Source organism: Erinaceus europaeus, chromosome 9 (genome assembly GCF_950295315.1).
Source record: "Erinaceus europaeus chromosome 9, mEriEur2.1, whole genome shotgun sequence".
Lineage (NCBI taxonomy): Eukaryota > Metazoa > Chordata > Mammalia > Eulipotyphla > Erinaceidae > Erinaceus > Erinaceus europaeus.
Genome location: NC_080170.1, coordinates 51,874,453 through 51,880,452, shown reverse-complemented (window position 1 = coordinate 51,880,452; position 6,000 = coordinate 51,874,453). Strand labels below are relative to the sequence as shown.

General features: G+C 50.0%; 1 protein-coding gene across 2 annotated transcripts in view; it reads right to left on the bottom strand.

Annotated features, from left to right (window-relative positions):
* Positions 1–1,910: 1,910 nt before the first annotated feature.
* The window catches only part of FAM78B (family with sequence similarity 78 member B), a 49,821-nt gene continuing 45,731 nt past the window's right edge, over positions 1,911–6,000 (bottom strand). The window contains exons 3-4 of one of the 2 annotated variants that reach the window (XM_060197892.1): positions 3,915–4,663; positions 1,911–3,720 (exon numbers count right to left, since the gene is read on the bottom strand). The gene's annotated coding sequence lies outside the window, so the exon portion shown is untranslated. Of the gene's footprint in view, positions 4,664–6,000 lie in introns of both variants that reach the window. The other variant, XM_007525185.3, reaches the window with a different exon arrangement.

The window sequence follows — 6,000 nt, the reverse complement described above, 5'->3', positions numbered from 1 at the left end:
ATATCTCTGTTTCATTAAATTTATTTACCAAATGAATCACGCACCTAGCAGGCATGTGCAGTGTTGCGACATCTAAGCCTTACATTTGCACCATGCCTCATGGTAGGTCGTGTAACTTGACAGCCCATCTTGCCTTAGGCTTGTAGGGAACTTTCCAGGATTCAGTACACCTAGCAGGAAGTGGCACAGGGTTTCATATTTGCATCGTCTGGCCTCATGTCTCCTGCTCTTTGTGAGTAGAGGGACTCCTGCAGCAAAGTCCAAGGAGCTGCCCTGGAAGCTTCACTCTCACATGGACTCATTACCTTGGGAAGGTCACTTAGCCTTTTCAGTCAGGCCTCCTGGGGTTGATTGGCTTTGGAGTGTAAAGTGTGGATGTCAAGTTTGTGCAAGGCGTCTGTTAATACTGAGGGCAGGGATCCCTGGGGAGGTTGGGGTTTTATTAGTAGTGGGAAAAGGACTGCACCCAATACTAGGTGTGGCCCTAATAGTCTCCTGGGAGCTGATTTCCTTCAACTTACATTTCAGTGTGACCTCTCATCTCCCTGTCAGCCCCACTACAGGGCCCAACTCCCTCACTTATCTGTGGGGTCTCTCCCCAGAACAGACATTCCAGGAGGAATTGGTTTGTATCTCTTTGGTACTCAAAGGAGAATGAGCCATGAGCATAGTATCTTCACCCAGAATAAAGGTGGTTGAAGCAACAGGTCCTTTCACGCCCATGATCCCCTGTGTGAAGGTGGGCCCTGGGCAAGGCAAGACTGGCAGAAGTGGGATACCCCCCCAAAAAAGGGGGTTTCTGTCAGCATGCCCACTGGGGTCTCCCCATGGGATTTTAGGGGCAACTAGGTGACTCACAGCATGGGGGATGGGACACTGATGGGTGGTCAGGGCAGCAGACTGGTAAAGATACCTCACAGTGGTTTGGAAATGTGGGCATGTGAGAGGTGGCATAATCACCACATAGGACTAATTCTGGAAGGAACTAAGACTCCCTTGCATCCATTTTTTTTGGAGAAAAATCACTGAGCACTGTATGGTGCCTGAGCTGTGCCAGTGGTAGCTATTGGTGCTGGAGAAAGAGAATTAAAGGGAGGGACTGAGAATGAGAAGGTAAGAATGACAAAGGGAGGAAGAGAGTAAGAGGAGGGAGGAAGAGGGAAGATGAAATTAGTTGCTCTCAGTCCTCTTAAAACTGCTGACCCACTGAAGGGTTGCATGTTTGGGAAAGAGACGTGACAAGTTTGAAGAGAAGGTGCATCAGAGAGAGCAGTGGTGAGTAGGCAACACAAAGCCTCTCCCAACCAGGCAGCAAGGAGGTAGGAGGTAGGACAGGGCAGGAGAGCTAGAAATTCAGTTTCTTCCCTCCAAGGGGTTTCAGAATCCCAGCTACACTTGCCACTTTGGCCTAAAGAAGCTTGACCTTTCCACAAAGCAGTTTTGAGGGAGAGAAGGCAGCCTCCCCAGGGCCACCAACTCTTCACATTTTCTTGTTCTGGTCAGATCCCAGTGGCAGGAGATACAGTCAGCAAGAGAAAAACAGACATGACATTCTAGGGAGGCAGAGCTAGGTCTACTGCTTATGCTCTAGAATGTTCTCCCCTGCGTCTTCCGCTTCCCCTTCCCAACACACAGAGAGCTGTTCTAGACTAGGAGAGGCCATTTCAGGGAACAGGGAGGGACCCTTTCTCTTCCTCTCTCATGCTCAGCCATGCTTTTTGGGTCTCGAGTTATCTTTTGTACCATTTCTGACTGTAGTCCCCTTCCCTGCCATCTCCCTTGCTGAGAAGACCCCTGCATCGGTTCCTTGAGTGGATCCCCACCTCAGGGAGGGGGGCCTTTTCCCAGACTTTCTAGTCAATCAGACACTGCATCTGTCAGGACCAGATTAAAAAGAGGCTCCTTGGTGGTGGTGGTTGAATACATACTGTATTGAGTTTTGTTGTAATCCCAGAGAAGTGAAATGCAACTTGTGTTTTGAGTTCATGGAACATCCAAAGACTGAATCTCCAAATTGAAGTCATTTGTAAGGCACTCTGCAGAGCCAGCTGTCACCTCTCCAGTGGCTGGGGTGTCCTCAGAACCGTAGCAGAATACCTGGCTTCTCCTTCTTCAGAGTAACACGCTCATATTTCCAACCCACTCCTTGTCCCAGTGACACCATAGCCCTGCATGATTTCCTCCCATTGGGGAACAGCAAAACAATAGGCCTACAGGGGAGGGGAGGACACTAGTCCCCTCGTGCTCATGGCAGAAAAGCAAAGGAGCAGCTGCAAAGGGGACAGGGTGGCTGGTGAAAATAGGTTGCATCTCCCAGTGAGGCTGCAATTCATTTAGCTGGTTCCATTTCTCTTCTATTTTTAAAAACAGGGCTGAATAAGGGAGGGGTCTCAAAGTACAGGAAGTAGGTGAGTGTGCTTACTCTGCTTCTGTGAGTAGGAAGGGTAGGTGTCAGAGACAGCTGTGCGATTTGGGGTGCTCTGCAAGTCTTCCTGACCATGGAGTCTCCCCTCTCAGGCCCACAGCTGTGTTTTAAGAGCAATCCCAGTGTGAGAACCACTTCCTGTCCTGAGAACACACATTATCACCTGGGAGAGGATATTCCACTCTTGAGCACCACTGACTGAAAGAAGGGTCACAGGGTGGGAACATTCTGAGAAATGGAGCCGTTGTGTGGCATGGAAGGTGGGAGGGGACAGCAGGCAGCTGCATGTGTGAGGGCAAAATCATCCTTCCCTCTGCAAGTGACCTAAGACCACCCTCCCCACGTCGCTCCCCACCAAAGCAAGCAACTCTCCCCACATCACTGGTTCCCAGACCAGGCATGTGTGCAATGGTCTCTATTGCAGAACCCTCTGCAGCCAGAAAATATAGAATTGGGGAGTCCACTGGGAATTAGCAAAGCCCAGGGATCCTGATGGTCTAAATCTAGTGCTGCTTACTGGGACCACAGAGACCTCAGAAGCGAGAAGCAAGAGCTGTCTCTCATCTGCTTTGTAGGATTGGGCTGTGGCCAGGAGTAGGGAGAAGAATTAGCATGGGGGTAGAAATTGGCAGACCACTGTGGAATTTAGGGGGCTCTGCAGAAGCTTCTAGGTCTCAGGGCATAAATGTCTTCTCAGGCCTAGGTCTTCTTTTGGGGTTGGGGATTGGAGATGTGCCACTAGAATGCCCATCAGGCCTTTGGAAGGTAAGAGACTGGGGTCCACCTAGGCGAGATAGTCTGGAAAGGGCTAGGTTTCTGCTCCCAGAGAAACGGGCTGGTGGGAAAGCAGCCCCAGACATAGCACAGCCCCCCCCAACCCCCCACGCCTCCTTGGGATATTGAAGTGGGCCTGCCAGCTTTCCAGGAGTGTGCTGGACTGACTGACCTGCTGAGATGTGTCTAGGAGGGGAGAAAACTCTGAAGGAGAAATGGCTGAAGAGGCAGGGGGTAAAGAGGGGCAGAGGGAGAAAACACAGGCCATGCTTCTCCCACCCCTTCTTATCACAGTGGCATCATCTGGGTAAGTTTATATCACAGGTGCCCAGGTTCTACACCCAGAACTCTTACTCTCATGAGCTGGAGTGGGGACCAGGTGTGGACAGGTCTTTAAGCTCCATGAGTGATTCTACGGTGTGTGAGAGACATTGGGAGACACAGCCAGAGCAGGAGGAATCAGACTGCGTGCTTTCCAGAAGGCCATTCCCAGCCAAGAACAGGAAGTCAGGAAGGCCGGACTGGGGAATGGGGAGGGGAGGACTCAGACAGCTTCAGTGTGGACAGGGAGGCTTCTAGTAATCTGTGTGACTTTGTAGCTTCACTAGCTGACACTTTCTAACCCACTGCTGGTTGGCAATCTGGCAGGGGCGCAGATGTCTGGGTATAGGGAGAGGCACCCCTTTTTCTGTGGCTTCAAAAATGAATAACTTACTGTGCTTTAAGGGATCAAGAAGACACATTCTGTGACAGGAAGCCTCCAAGATAGGACTGGATTTTCTGCTGCATAATAAATGACACATACCATCATCATCCATCCATCCATCAGCAATAAATTAACCAGTAAATTAAATGGTGCATGCCACTTTTGCCCCCTTAGAGTGATTCTCCCCTCACTGCACTTATCCTGGTGATAGTACTCTCTGCCCTTGGTCACCTGAAGACACCCAGCCTGGTCTCCACAGGGGACATGGGCTGGCTCTCTAGGATCAGAGTAATCCCAAGAGCATCAACACTGACGCAGAGAAGGGAGGATCCCCATGTCTCAGCTCAGAGTGCCTAGTGGGAAGGCTGACTGGGAAGCAAGGCTGGGTCAAGATAGGTGTTTCCAGTCCAGACTGACCAGCTCCTTCCCTGGGCAGCTCAATTTAGGGGTCAGAGGGTGAGGGGGAGAAGAACTTGAGCTCTGGATGGAGCCGATCTGCATACACAGACACACAGACACACAGACGCAACTTAGCACTTGAACATCCGCCCCAACCTCCCTTGGCCACTCCTCCTGCCTGTCCAGACTTGGGGAGGTGCAGTGGCCCTTGGTGGGGTGGGAGGGTGCATGGAGTGGGAGGGCAGCAGGTGGATGGTGCTCCTCTGATAAGAACAGCTGTGCAGGCTTCCGCATCCTTTCCTGGTCAGTCTCCACAGTGTGGTTCTGCTTGCTGGGCATGCCTTGTCCTGCCAGGGGACCTGCATGGGGACAAGGAAACATCAGTAAAAGGGGCATTAAGACAGTGGCCCAAGGTCATTCCTGAAGAGTAGATGCTCCTAACCTAGTCTCCATAAATAGGTCTCAAGGGGATGAAGGCCCCTGAATTTGACTCAAAACACTGGGTACTTATTTGTGTTTCGTTGTCGTTGTTGCTTTTGAAAGATTCACTTACTTTTTATTTTTATGTGAGAGAGACCAGGGCACTGGCACTTGCAGTGCGAGGAGTCCACTGGGACCTCACACTTGTAAGCCCTGCACTCTACTGCTACACTAGCTCCCTGCACCCTCACACATGTATTTCTCTGAAGTGAGGCCCTACAGCTTTGCTGTGGATTTTTAAAAACTAAAAGAATATTAAGGGATTTTGGACCATCTGTAGGTGGAGATGACAAGGCATAAAAGACTTTTTTTTTTTTTCACAGAAACCTCAGGAGTCAGCTGTCCCCAGGGGCCCTGCTTCTCAGTGCCTGGAGGCGCATGGTTTGTAAGAACTGCAGATTGCCGGTAGCCCTCCGGCATCCACATCGGTCTTTGCACTTTAGTCTCCATCAGTCAACTTGAAGTTTTCAATCAGGTTTTCTTTAATCTTTTAAAAGGTTTACTTATTTTCACAAGTGTGACACTAGAACACCACTTAGATCTAGTATACGGTGGTTCTGGGGATTAAACAGGAGACCTTGGGTAGGGGTGGGGGGGGTTCTCAGACACATAAGTGCACTATCACTGTGCGTATTTTTGCGATTACAAATGAACATGACTGCACTTCCAGATTTTCTGTCTAGCTATGGTATGCAGAAGAAAATAAGTCTTGGGGCCGGTGGTGGCACGCCTGGTTGATCGCATGTATTACAATGCGCAAGGACCCGGGTTCAAGTCCGCAGTCCCCACCTGCAGGGGGAAAGCTTTACGAGTGGTGAAGCATGGCTGCAGCTCTCTCTCTCTCTCTCTCTCTCTCTCTCTCTCTCTCTCTCCCTACTAACCCCCTCCCTCTTGATTTCTGGCTGTCTCTATCTAATAAATAAAGATAATAATGAATAAAAAAGTTTAAGAAAGAAGTCTCAAATTCTTAAGAGAGTAAAGTCCAATAAGCTTGTTATTTAATGGCATTGTTCCCATATCCAGTGACATTGGGATAGGACTTCTCTCCATTTCACAGGTGAGAAGACAGTGGGCCAGATTGGGAACTGCAAATAAAGCCAGTCAGTTGGGAAGCAGGCATGGGACTCTCTGGCTGCAGACAATCTGAGTTTACAGCTACTTATTCTTTCCCAACAGGGGCCCTGTTCCCCCATCAATGGCCACACCCACTCAAGTG